The sequence below is a fragment of the Euleptes europaea genome, chromosome 4, assembly GCF_029931775.1.
Source record: "Euleptes europaea isolate rEulEur1 chromosome 4, rEulEur1.hap1, whole genome shotgun sequence".
NCBI classification, from domain to species: domain Eukaryota; kingdom Metazoa; phylum Chordata; class Lepidosauria; order Squamata; family Sphaerodactylidae; genus Euleptes; species Euleptes europaea.
The window spans coordinates 27,348,554-27,363,018 of NC_079315.1; the positions used below are offsets into that span (position 1 = coordinate 27,348,554).

The 14,465-nt window shown below is 46.1% G+C and overlaps 1 non-coding gene across 1 annotated transcript; it reads right to left on the minus strand.

The window, feature by feature from the left end:
• Window positions 1-442: 442 nt before the first annotated feature.
• Window positions 443-514, minus strand: TRNAA-UGC (transfer RNA alanine (anticodon UGC)). Its single transcript has one exon. It is a non-coding gene; the product is annotated as a tRNA-Ala (tRNA).
• Between the last annotated feature and the right edge of the window lie 13,951 nt (window positions 515-14,465).

Consider the following 14,465-nt stretch of genomic DNA (forward strand, 5'->3'; position numbering starts at 1 on the left):
CCTGGGCCCTAAAGGGTCTACCTAACACACAGGCTTGGGTTTTCCAAGGCCACAGCTGTATATTTAGTAAATATACTACCATAGCTTAATTTAGTACCGTAGCTTAATTAAACTGTTGGCACATTACAGACTCCAGGAGAACAGAAGAGGCCAACTCCTTCAGGGTGATAAGACAAGCTGTCCTCTGATTGTCAGGCGCGCACGAGAAATGAGACGTGTGGCGCACTCTGAGTGTTTAAATGCCCTCAGGCATCCACCCACACTGAATGTCCTGCTGAGGTGAGTACTTTGCCACATGTCATATGAAAACATATGAAGTTGCCTTATACTGAATCAGACTTCTGGTCCATCAAGGTCAGTAGTGTCTACTCAGACTGGCAGCGGTTCTCCAGGGTCTCAGGCAGAGCTCTTTCACATCACCTACTTGCCTGGTCCTTTTAACTGGAGATGCCGGGAATTGAACCTGGGACCTTCTGCATGCAAAGCAGATGCTCTACCACTGAGCCACAGCCCCTAAGATGTGTCTCTCCCAAGAGGTGTGGGCTGTGGTGAAAACCTTCCCTCAACTGAGAGATGGGAAGGAGAAACACCCATCCACTTCAGCTCACAGCAGATGCTAATGAACACTAGTCTCTTTAACAGTGTATGGGGTTGTTTCTGGCCAAGGACAGGGGATGGTCATTAAATGGCGATCACAAAGTGTTGAATAACAGGTATAGAATGGCACTCAAGGGAGCAAGCAGGGAACAGGAAACACATTTTGAGTCAGAACTGATATAGTTAGTTGTTTATCATACATAGCTTCATTTGTATTCACCAATAGTGATGTAGCACCAACTTCCCTACCTTTCCCCCTATTCCATTCTAGGAACGTACGAACCACATGGGAATGGCAAGATAATATGGTTTCATCCTCTCTCATTTGGTTTTTCCATTCCTATGCTCACCAGAGCACCATGGGAATTGGCCAAGAAGCAGCAGCTCCCACAATGCTCCTGGTCATCGTGAACTGGGATCTGAGTGTTGAACTCAGTGTCAGATTCGAAAGGTATGAACAGTTAAATGAACCAGTGTGGTATTTTATTGTTCTGTTTGCTTTACTAAAACATTCCACACCATTCCATTGTGGCTCAAGGTAGCTCAATTCTAAAAATTAAATTAAAACCATCCACAACATGATAAAACCCCACTAATCCCCCCCCCCAATGGCTGCAGCACAAACCCCATTCAAAGCCCTGGCAAAGAAAAAGAAGAGTTGGTTTTTATATGCCGACTTTCTTTACCACTTAAGGAAGAATCAAACCAGCTTACAATCACCTTCCTTTCCCCTCCCCACAACAGACACCCTGTGAGGCAGGCGGAGCTGTGACTAGCCCAAGGTCATCCAGCTGGCTTCCTGTGTAGGAGTAAGAAACAAATCCAGTTCGCCAGATTAGCTTCCGCCACTCATGTGGAATCAAACCCGGTTCTCCAGATCAGTGTCCACCGCTCTTACCCACTACACCATGCTGGCTCCCCAGCCTTACATAGCCTCCTAAAAACTTCTAAGGATGGCACTCTCCTCACCTCCTCAGGGAGTTTGTTCCACAAGGTGGATGCCACTATTAAAAAGGAATGGGCTCTGGTAGATGCCAAGAGGGCAACCTTAAGCACGGGTGATGGAGGAGAGGAACCAGAAGATGACAGCCAGAGGACTGTCTCCGATGCATGGGGACATATGAGGAGAGACGGTCCTTCAGCCATGTGAATCCTAAGCCATAAAGGTCATGACCAGCATAACTCAGAAACCAACAGACAACCAGGGTGGCTATTTTTATGGAGCTGATGTTTGAATTGTGATAACAGCATTCAAAATTGACTCAGAAATCTCATCGGTGCCCAAAAGCAGTTACAGCCCAATGGTATAACTGCTCAAGAAAATAGAGAGAGCCAAACTAGACCATTCTACAGAAGAGAGGAACAACACAGTGTATTCCTCACATTACATCACACCTCACTAAGGATGCATATCATCCTGTATCTACAAATACTATCAAGTGCACACACCTGAGATGGTAGAATTTACATTTCACAGTGTGATGCAACCTGGTGAAATTTCAACAGCTTGTACCTTGACCTTCCCCATGGGAAGCCTGCATTTCTCTAGAGTAAATGCATGCCTGACATCTTCCCCTGAAGCAGCCAAGTGGCACACCAAGTATAAATAAACAATTCACGTTTTGATGTGAGTGATCTGAAGCAGATTCACATGGTTGGGGCACTTGAGTGGCCACAGGAAACACACTTAGATGCCCTGCCTGTTTGTGCTCTTAGCTTGCAGCATGCTGATGATACACAGTTGTTGTGATGCTCAAGGTTCAGCTTTTGGCATGTGGCAATTAAAAAGAGACGCTTGTGACAGTGTACCCAAAGCTGCCACACACACACACCTCCCATTTTAATGCTAAGTAAGAGGTGGGGCTAGAGCTCTGTGGCACAGAGTGGTAAGTTGCAGTACTGCAGTCAAAAGCTCTGCTCACGACCTGAGTTCGATCCCGACGGAAGTCGGTCTCAGGTAGCCAGCTCAAGGTTGACTCAGCCTTCCATCCTTCCGAGGTCAGTGAAATGTGTACCCGGCTTGCTGGGGTAAAGTGTAGATGACTGGGGAAGGCACTGGCAAACTACCCCGTAAACATAGTCTGTCTAGTAAACGTCGGGATGTGGTATCACCCCATGGGTCAGTAATGACCCGGTCCTTGCACAGGGGACTACTTTTACCTAAGAGGTAGGGCAGGACGGTGTGTTTGCTGCAATTCATTGAAAGTGCAAATCAAGTTTCTTGTCCTCAAGGCGGCAAAAGGAGAACTAGGCAAAAACATTTTTATCCTCCGAAGCACCAATGCCCTATCAACAGAGGGTTGTGATTTGGTCATTATGCCTTACTCAACTGTGTTTCCTCTTATGATTTTTATTGTGTGGGTTGGTTAATGTATTTTTATGCTGCTTTGTTTGAGGGTTTTTTAAAAAACTAATTTGTAAAGCTGCTTATTAATTTTAGACGGCTGCTTTCATTTTGCTTGCTTGGAATTGAAGGGTTTCATTGTTTTGCTGTTGAGAGACAGCAGGATGCAAATATTTTAAATCACTGAATAAATTTTGCACAAGCAATGCTTTCTGAAATCTCAGAAACCCAGAAGGGGGAGGGAGCTTCAAAGCCCAGCCAAATTATGCAAAACATCAAAAATTATACTGCAGAATAGATTTTTTGCAAAAAATAAAACATGTGCATGCAGGCCCAATTTGCATAATTAATACAGGCCTCATAATCTGGCCTTTCTTGGCACCAGTTTTATTTATTTATTGATGTACACAAAACTTCATATTAGCTTCACTGACAGCCGACTGAAAACTTGTGTGTGCTATTCACGTTGTAAACTGCAGGCTAATGCATTCTAATGCATGAATGTCTTTTGTTTCAAAAATGGTCTCCTGGCATCTTAAAGCCTAACAACATGATTGTGGTGGAAGCTTTTAGAAGCTAAAAGCTACTTGATCAGATACAGATTTTTTCCCATGTTGAAACTGTCATAGAATTTCATAAAGGGCATAGATAATATATATCCTTGCAAACAAGTTCACAAAGATCACTTGATGGCAGGAATTTTTACTAAATGGCCTGCCAACACACAGGTAAGGAGGTGAGTAGCTAGTTATAAGCCTGATTTAACAGGGCAGATGCACACATGTAAGACTGCGGTAAGCATCATCTGATGTCTACGGGAAATCGCTCCATTTTTGCTGCAACTTTGCCAATGATAAGAGCCCAAAACAGACAAATGGCTACAAAGCAGGACTAAACAAGTTTGAATTCCAGAAAATGGTCTTACAAAGTGCCTAAGCCTCCCATTTTCACCCACTATTAGGGTTGCCAGGTCCCCCCGGCTACCAGCAGGGGGTGGGGGGTAGGGTTACTAGATTCTGGTTGGGAAACTCCTGGAGATTTGGAGATTGACTGAATAATGACATTTATTCAGATTCATCACAGGTTGATGAACACACATCAGGAAGCACTTTTCATTTTGCATCAGATTGTGTGGGCAACTGTCCATGCAGCAAGACCGACAATTTGGGTTAAGAATTTACATCAAGCCACACAAAATATTATTAGATAAAAATATTTCATAATGTTTATTTCCGAATGTGTTTCTTATAATTTTATGTATTTATGACCACTGTGGAAGGCCTACTCAGACCGAATCTTTGTTGGGCTCTAGGGGAGGGGGTTAAAGGTAGAGGCACCAACTTTGCAGAGGAGCTGCTGGTTACTCTCCTTAAAAGAAGAAGAGTTGGTTTTTATATGCCGACTTGCTCTACCACTTAAGGGAGACTCAAACAGGCTTACAATCACCTTCCCTTCCTCTCCCCACAACAGACACCCTGTGAGGTGGGTGGAGCTGAGAGAGCTCTAACAGAACTGTAACTTGCCCAAGGTCACCCAGCTGGCTTCGTGTGTAGGAGTGGGGAAACAAATCCAGTTCACCAGATTAGCCTCCACCACTCATGTGGAGGAGTGGGGAATCAAACCCGGTTCTCCAGATCAGACTCCACTGCTCCAAACCACCGCTCTTAACCACTACACCACCCTGGCTCCACTGATTTTGGTAAAAATGGAGTCTGGGGGTCCAATTTGATGGGTCCCCAAAGAAGGTGCCCCACCCATCCTCCTTTGTTAAAAGACTGCTCCCCAGAGCCCCACAAAGATTTCCCATAGACTATAATGCAGCCAAAAATTTTTCCCAAGTCCTCCCCAATATCTGCTATGGTGGGAAATCTTTCTCATGAGCTGCAAGATTCTCTGGTCTGACATAGGTCCATTGCAGTCTATGGGAAATCTTTGTGGGACTCTGGGAAGGGAAAGCAGTTTTTCAAGGTCGAGCCACCAAATTTGATCTGCTGCAAATTTGGTGCCTCAACCTTAAAAAACAGCCCCTCCCCAGGGCCTTGCAAAGATTCCAGAGTATGATAAAACCAAAAAATTTCAGATATTAAAAAAGCCATGAAAAACCCATATCAGTAAGGAGAGTTGGCTTTTTTCAGATATATATAAAAAAATCAAGTCTATTATAATCTCAAAAATACAAAAAAATAATAAAATCGGTGCACACCCCTACAAGTAATCTTTTGAGAGAGCTGTCTCTACAAACAAGTTAGTGGTCTGAGTTCACCTGTTGACTCCCAATCACCAAACGTCCAGACAAAGTATTCTAAGAAGCTGGTTTATTTAGGAAGCAGGAGGTGAGTAGCAGGAACTTACAGGGAAAGGTACGAGGACTCTAATGGGGGGTGGGGAGAAGAGCAGGTTGGAACATATACAGAAAATCAAAGGCACAGTTGGATACCAGGCCAAGCCTGGTTATCATGGTAGATTACAGTTATCACGCAAACCAGGGGTGGGGAACCTCCGGCCCGCGGGCCGCATCTGGCCCACGAGACCATTTTATCCAGCCCCCGGCCTCCCTGCAGAGGCCTGGAGCTCCATGGCCCACCTGCCGAGACCGGAACTAGCTATTGCTAGCCAGGCCCTTCTCCCGGCACTTCGGGCTTTGCAGGGAGGCAGGAGAGCATGCTAACAAAACTAAAAGCTGATTGGGCGACTGTGGGGGCATTTCCCCCAAGTCTCCCTGCTTCCAGTTCCTGGAGAGAAAGTTGTTGGTGCACCTGAAGCTCCTGTCTCTCTCCCCAGCCTGAGCCCTGGCGGCGGCGCGTTTTAAAGTTGTTGGGGCACCCGAAGCTCATGCCTCTCTCCCCGGCCTGAGCCCTCCCCCTCAGGAATGGGGTGTTAAACCAGCCTTTAAAAAGGTAAGTTTTGCCCCATTTTCTGAAAGCCAGTATATTGGGTTCTGATAGGCGGCGGCACATTTTAAAGTTGTGGGCACCTGAATCTCCTGCTGCTCTTCCCCTCTCATTGCCCTGCCGATGGCCACGCTACACCCTCCGCTGGCTCGGTGGGCTCCTATGCAGCCTTCCCCTCACTCTCCCCCGAGGCCAACAGGTAAAGTGTGTGTGCGTGCACATGCAAAGGCAGGGGAAGCCGCGGAGGTTTCTCCCCCATCACTCCTGGCCACCCGTGCGGCTGGCGGCTGGCTGGCTGGCTTGCTTGTGTGTGTGTGTGTGCGAAGCAGGGGGAAGCCGCGGAGGCTTCTCTCTGATTGCTCCCAGCTGTTCATGCGGCTGGAGGCTGGCTGGCTGGCTTGTGTGCATGCGCGAGCGCAAAGGCGGGGGAAGCCGTGGAGGTTTCTCCCCCTTCGCTCCCGGCTGCTTGCACTGCTGGGGGCTGGCTGGCTTGCTTGTGTGTGTGTGTGTGTGTGTGCTGGTGACGAAGCAGGGGGAAGCCGCGGAGGCTTCTCTCTGATTGCTCCCGGCCGCTCACGTGGTTGGGGGCTGGCTAGCTGGCTTGTGCGCGTGCGAAGGCAGGGGAAGCCGTGGAGGCTTCTCCTCAGTCGCGCGCAGCTGGGGGCAGGCTGGTGTGTGTGTGTGTGCGTGCGTGCACACAAAGGTGGGAGAAGCCGCAAAGGCATCTCCCTGATGGCTCCCGGCCGCTTGCGCAGCCAGGGTCATGCCTGCGTGTGTGTGAGGGGGGGGGAAGCTGGGAACCCCTCCCTTTTTCTCTCTCTTTCTTTCTCTCCTTCTCTTTTCTTCCTTCCTTTCCTTCCCCTCCTTCCCCTTCCTTCTCTGTATAGTTTCTCCAGGTGGTGGCTGGAGACCTGGCAACCCTAGCCTCTCCCCCCCCCCGGATATCTACGACTGGTTTGGCCCTCAAATGTTGTTATAAATATGGAAATGGCCCTTGGCACGGAAAAGGTTCCCCACCCCTGACGCAAACAGAGAGCGAATAGACGTAACAACCTTCTGAGCTACACAACCTTGGAGGCCAGCTGCACTCTCAGACCTGGAGCTCACATTAGTACTGTATTTACTCAAAAGGAAGATGACCCTTCCTTTTGACAAAGTTAGGGATAAACGTTAGGGATAAAATGCTCATTTTCCCCTGCTATACATACTTCTAACATGTATGTGAATGTACAGTGACACTCTCTTTCCAGTCTAGCTCACCAACAGCTTTTAGACACCTACAAGAAAGGATGGCCTTATTACACGTTCACACTGTTTTTGCTGTACACTATGATACGCCACTAGTAATTATGTAAGGCTTCCTTATTATATGCTCAGATTGTTCATCATGTTATTTTAAAGTAAGTTTTTTTTAAATTTTCTAATGCATTAATTTTATAATTTTAAACATTTCTGTTTGTGTTCTGTATTTTATATTAGATCCCCTGACGAAGCTTGTGACCAAGGCAGGCAGGGAGAAGCAGCTTTAGCCTCTCCTGCTGTTTTCGCATTTGCAAACCATCCTCCGAAGTTGCTATTGGCTCCGTCATGAAACTTGCGTGGAGCCATATAAGTAACATGATTTTAACAGTGAAGCCAACAGCCAGTGGATGCTTTGCGAATGCAAAAACAGCAGGGGGAGAGGCTACAGCTGCTTTCTCCCTGACTGGTTTGCATGCAAGCAGAAAATAGAGAGTGTGAAAATAGATGGGGCAGAAAACTCCCATTGCGTGTCTGACGCAAAGTCCTCATGGTGTTTCCCAATGAACACTAAGACGTTTTAATATGTAGATAAGCCCCATCTATCATGTTATTATCCCATCCTTACTCCAAGAGGTTCAGGGCATAGGGTTGCCCACTCTGGCCAGGGAAAGTCCTAGAGATCTGGGAGTGGTACTGAGGAGAGGGGGGGATTGGGGGAGAGATTTCACATAGAATCTACAGCATGGGTCTCCAATGCGGTGCCTGTAGGCAACATGGAGCTCACTGACATCTTTTCTGGCACTTGCCAAGAGGTTCTAGGAAGTGGGCAGGGTTTTTGCCCAGCAAGGCTTCCGATTGGCTGTGCAATTTTTTGAAGGTTGCTCTGGCAGCAGCTGCCACCACAACACAAGACTCTGCACTGTATTACTGAAGTTAAGCTGTGGCAATCATTTTGTGGCTGGCTCCGCCTCCTGGGGCAGCCATTTAGTGGCAGCCATTTTGTTGCTGAGCCCACCATGCCAGGTCAGAATTCCAAATGTGCCAGCAGTCTCAAAAAGGTTGGGGCATTGCTTGATCTACAGTATACCATAGAGTCTGCCCTCCAAAGTGGCCCCTGATCTACAGTGTACAATAGAGTCCGCCCTCCAAAGCTGCCATTTTCTCCAAGGGACCTGATTGCTGTAGTTTTTAGATCAGTTGTAATTCCTGGAGAGTTCCAGGCCCCACCTGGAGGTTGGCAAGCCTATCAGGACAGCAACCCTGTGGGGCTAAGAGGTTGGCTGGCCCATGATCATCCAGTGAGTTTCATTAAAAGGATCTGAACCTTTTCAAATCAGATTTACACAGGTCAACATTCTAACCATGTCACTACAATGGCTCTTGTCTAACATTAGTAACTAATTCTTGGATCATAACTTGCAGGTGATTTTTCTCCCTTTTCTCTTTCATTATAGTCAGTGATTGTACACATTCTCAATAAAAGAAACCCTTTGCCAAAAGTCCTCTTCCATGCAACTAAAAGGTAAAGGTCCCCTGTGCAAGCACTGGGTCATTCCTGACCCATGGGGGTGACGTCACATCCCGACATTTACTAGGCAGACTTTGTTTACGGGGTGGTTTGCCAGTGCATTCCCCAGTCATCTTCCCTTTACCCCCCAGCAAGCTGGGTACTCATTTTACCGACCTCGGAAGGATGGAAGGCTGAGTCAACCTTGAGCCAGCTACCTGAAACTGACTTCCGTCAGGATCAAACTCAGGTCTTGGGCAGAGCTTGGACTGCAGTACAGCAGCTTACCACTCTGCGCCACGGAGCTCTTTAGTCCATACAACTAGTTAACGACAAATATAATTGCCTAACAGCCTAGATCAGTTGCTTGTGAATACCAAGTCTGTACCACATATTCTCAAATGATACCTATTTGGCTGTAAGAATACCAGCTTTTTTTGCCTTGATAGTTGACTTAACCAGTTTTACGTGCACAACCTGAGTTCTGCAATTCAAAAAAATTATAGTGTTTTGGAACTGCATTCAACAACACAATGGAAATGAATGAATGGGTTTTTTTTTAAAGACTGCTTTTCACTTGGAAGGAAATGTACATTTTGGTGTTAAAGTTTCCAAGTTCTTTAACAGGGAATGCCAGGCACTGAACCTCATGGAAGCAGCTTGCTCGTGCCACCGACTTAACCAAATAACTAACGAGACACTCCATTTGCTTAATGATAAATAAGAGCGCCAACTCTCATCTGAAAGATATTGGACAATATCTCGGCAAGTGTGTTTTTACTCCTTCCCCCCAATGCATAAAAGCCCTTACTAAAGCAAGCAAGAAAATCAATTATATGTTACAAAACATGCGGAAATAAAATGTCATTCATCTCCTTTTCGGCGAGGATTGTACAAGTGCGGGAGACAGAACATGCAATGGAATCTAAATGTAATGTCAGCTTTGCAAACACGCTGGCACATCAATCTTCCACTCGCCTCGGTTTTTACTTATCGGCACTGATAGACTCAAGGTGAGTCTGTAGCCAGAGGCAGCTGCCCCACATCCAGACCTGGGAGGGTGCATCTGCCAGTTCACCCCCCCCCCCCAAATTCAGAAGGCTAACATGGACTGCAGCAGGCAGAATGTGTTGTTCTGTTCTGTTGACCAGCCATGGTCCAAAGGCCAGGCTGCGAGTTAACTAATACCCGGAATGGCCAATAGCGAGATTTTGTTTTGCATGACAATCCCAAGGAGCATGCCCCTGTGCTGTACCAGAAGGAGGTACTGAGGCCTGAGCGTATGCAGCCCACAGCAGTTCATTAGGACTGGTCCCAAACACAGACCAGGAGGTTCCTAGTTTAAAATCCAGAGCTCTTGCAAGAGCACCTGGGCATTGCACCTGGGCATTGCACCAAAGTGGTGTAGTGGTTAGAGTCTCAGATGATCTTGGGGTAATCACTCACTCCCAGTCTAATTTACCTCACAGGGTGGTGGCTGTGAGGATAAAAAGGAGAAGGGGAGAATGCTGTATGATGCCTTCGGAATAAAAGGTAAAGGTCCCCTGTGCAAGCACCGGGTCATTCCTGACCCATGGGGTGACATCCCGACATTTCCTAGGCAGACTTTGTTTACGGGGTGGTTTGCCATTGCCTTCCCCAGCCATCTTCCCTTTACCCCCAACAAGCCGGGTACTCATTTTACCAACCTTGGAAGGATGGAAGGCTGAGTCAACCTTGAGCCGGCTACCTGAAACCAACTTCTGTTGGGATTGAACTCAGGTCGTGAGCAGAGCTTGGACTGCAGTACTGTAGCTTACAACTCTGCGCCATGGGGCTCTTCTTGGGTATAAAGCGGGATAAATATCTTTGAAATAAATAAGCAAAGCAATGCCATTCTAAACTCATTGAAGTCATGGGCTTAGAAGGGTATAACTCTACTTAAGATTGCACTGTTAGAGCACTCAGTCAGGAGCTCAGGCAACTGCTGTACATAATGTATAGTCACTCAGACTCGTGAAGGTGCTATATTATATGTGGCTCTATTATATGAGCCATCACTGCCTGCATGTTCATACCTGTTCACTTTTTCTACACTACTATGCATCCTGTCAATCAGGTTTCACAGGGATTTGCAACGCATCAAAAACCTGCAAAGCCTCTTTGACCAGAAGTCACACTGTGAAAGGGAGAAAAACCTGAAGGTGTATCATCAAGGCCCGAAAATGTTCCAATCTACTGCCTTTCAGTCTCAGAAGAACCATTGTCTGTACCCAACCTTGGGGGGCTCACTTCTAAAAAAGGAGTAACAAGAATCAGGCCAGTTTGATTCCTCAAAACTCTGATCTTCTTCAGCTACCCTGGCTTCCAAGCAACATCTACGTATGACATTTTTAATCCCACTCTTTCTCTAAGCTCAGGGTCGCATACCTGGTTTTCCTTCCTTCTATTTTAGCCTCAAAATTACCCTGTGTGGTATCTTAGGCTCAGAGAATCGACCCACAAGTCACCCAGTGAGCTTCATATCAATGTGGGGATTTGAACCCAGGTCTCTCCAGTTCTAGTCCCTGTACTACACAGGCATTTGGTGCTACTTGACATCTGGATCTTTCCAAAGGGGAAAAATTGCCTGGGGTGAGATTTGGAACAGGGAAATGACAGGCAACGAATGGATGAAGCATTTCCCCTTTTCCTCTGTCACATCGCCAATCCTAATCACTGCTCCTGATGCAACTTTTAGATCTGTTGGCATAAATATTACACACATCTTCATGTAACCTACATTTTTCTCATAAGGAAAAAATAGGCCTCCCTTAAAATCCAACTGAAGGTCTTTGATTCCAAAGAAACACTAGTTAATCCTCTATTTTTGATTTTAAATGAAGAAAGCATTCCTCTTTCAAGCATACTTCTGAACAATCCATTGTGGGAGGGAGGAGTTTGCATTTTGTTTTGTTTCTAGCCCGCTCCAAGGAAGGTTCTTCAGATTGATTACTACATCATTTGAGCATCTGGGTCTGCCCAGGAGCAACTTTCTGGACTGGTTTTATGATGAAAATAATGAATAAAACAGCAGATCAGAACTCTTGACAGCTTATCCTCCCCCTCCTTCCAAGTAATTATATCTTCAGCCTTTTACTGTATATTGTTTTAAATGTAACATGCAAGAACTCCGCTGCACAGGCCAAATCAGAACCAGTAATAAGCTACTTTATATATCGCAGACATTTCAATAAAAATGCACCACCACCCCTTGCTATAAGCACCGTTGGAATGAAGAAAATTACACTCTCTCCCCAGGGAGACCCCTTGAAGACAGAATAAATATATGGCATGCATTTGTGAAAAGTCATATCCACATTTAAGGATATCACATGAACCTGAATCACATTCTTCCCCAGAGGAAGCCCGTCTGTGTGTTTCATTGTTATGTTGACAGGCAGCATCATGAGCAAACCAGTCAATCCCACACTCATTATGACAATACTGTGAGAATCAAATTTATGTATACATGCACATATACAAGGAATGAAGAAACACAGAGAAAACAATGCTTGAACAGAAAAAAATAATTACATTGTGCTACATAGCGTGCCCATTATTTTGTAAGAATCCCCCCCCCACACACACACAGAGATAATGTGAAGTCTTAAAAAAAAATTACCAGAACTAGCAATTGGACAATTGAGCTGTAGATAGGGTTGCTAACCTCCAGGTACTAGCTGGAGATCTCCTGCTATTACAACTGATCTCAAGCCAATAGAAATCAGTTTACCTGGAGAAAATGGCCACTTTGGCAATTGGGCTCTATGGGATTGAAGTCCCTTCCCTTCCCTCCCCAAACCCTGCCCTCCTCAGGCTAGGGTTGCCAGGTCCCTCTTTGCCATCAGAGGGAGGTTTTTGGGGTGGAGCCTGAGGAGGGCAGGGTTTGGGGCGGAGAGGGACTTCAATGCCATAGAGTCCAATGGCCAAAGCAGCCATTTTCTCCAGGTGAACTGATCTCTATCGGCTGGAGGTCAGTTGTAATAGCAGGAGATCTCCAGCTACTACCTGGAGGTTGGCAACCCTACCTCAGGCTCCACCCCAAAAATCTCCTGCCAGTGGTGAAGAGGGACCTGGAAACTCTAGCTGTAGTGGGAGAGGGGAGGCAGGAAAGTTCTGATGCCCTAACGGAAAGTTCAGCATGCATCCAACCCGGATATTATCATGAATACATAACTGCCACCAAAAGCTACAGCAACCAGTTTAATTCCTTCTGCTCAGTAAACACTTGTGTCTAGGATTGCCAACCTCCAGGTGGGGCCTGGAGTTCTGGAATCACAACTCTCCAGACTACATAGGTTAGTTCCCCTGCAGAAAAGGGCTGCTTAGGAGGGTAGACTGTATGGCATCATAGTCCTGCTGAGCTCCCTCCCCTTCCCCAAACTCCACTCCTCCCAGGCTCCGCCCTAGGGAGGTTTTGGAGAGCCTGAGGGGGTGGGGTTTGGGGACTTCAATGCCATAAAGTCCAATTGGCAAAGTGGCTTATTTTCTCCAGGTGAACTGATCTCTATTGGGTGGAGATCAGTTATAATAGCAGGAGATCTCCAGCTAGTATCTGGAGGTTGGCAACCCCACTCCACCCCCAAATCTCTGGGAATTTCAAACCAGATTTGGCAACCCAGTTGTCTCCGGGCATCATGGTGTGATGTGATCCTATACCCCTACGCCACATCAGTGGCTGTTGGTGGTGGGAGGCAGGGAAACACACAACATCATGTTGCCAGGCGATGAATAAGTGTAACTTCACATCACAGTGACGGAAGGGGGGAAACGAAATACATTCTTGCCTTTTTTTGGCAGCAGCTGTGTGTATACTGTGATACATGAACAGTGAATACTAGCAACTCTTTACATAGCAGTACGTCAGCGCTTCGTAACGGGTGTCAGAATTCACACTTAGACAGTGTGCATATTACTGCTTTGTAAATGGGGCATTAGTAAATCCTGCCATGCCGTGAGAATTTTATCAGTGCCCTGGCATACCTGTTCAGAATCATAAACCTGGGGAAGAGGAGAAAGCAGGCATCCTTCTCCTCACCACATGACAGGGCAAGTGATCAAATGGTTCAGTGGAAGTGTCCCGCATTTGCCTCAAAAGACAGATTTGCAGTGCAATCCTAAACAGAGTTAAATGCCTTTCTAAGCCCATTGAGCTGGCGTGGTACTGTGATTAGCATGTCAGACTTAGGCTCTGGGAGACCCAGGTTCAAATCCCCACTCTGCCTTGAAAGCTTGCTGGGTGGCCTTGACCCAGCCATATACTCTCAGCCTAACTTCCCTCGCAGGGTTGTTGTGAGGATAAAATGGAGGGGAGGAGAACAATGTAAGCCATTTTAGTTCCCTATCGGAGAGAAAGATGGGGATAAATAAACAAATTGACTTCAGGGGATTTACAAGGGCATAACTCTACTTTGGAATGCTTTGTAAGTTAACCATTTTGGTTATGAAAGCGCTTTCACCCAAAAAAATATTTTCAAAGAAATATTTCTAATTATTTAAATTCATTTTTTTGATTAAATGCTCTTTTTTATAAACACAAAAAGGGGTGTTCCCTGGGTTGACAAAAACGTTAGAAGCTACCAAATCCAGAGTGTATCAACTGGTCAATGCCATTCATTGCTTTGTTTCTCTGTGGCTACAGGAACAGTTTGTACTGTGCTTGTGGTTCTTTGCCTTCCATAGGTTTACCTCTGTGTATGTGCATAAAATTCTTTACACTGAGTTCCTAAGATCAAGTCTAACTCCTGGGTTGTCAGAAGACAAATCCTGTCCCCTCTCCTCGCAAAAGAATAAAAATTTGGAAGTGATGTTCTTGGCAAAAACTAACTTGATATGAAGAAGAGAGTAAGTCACATTAAATTTT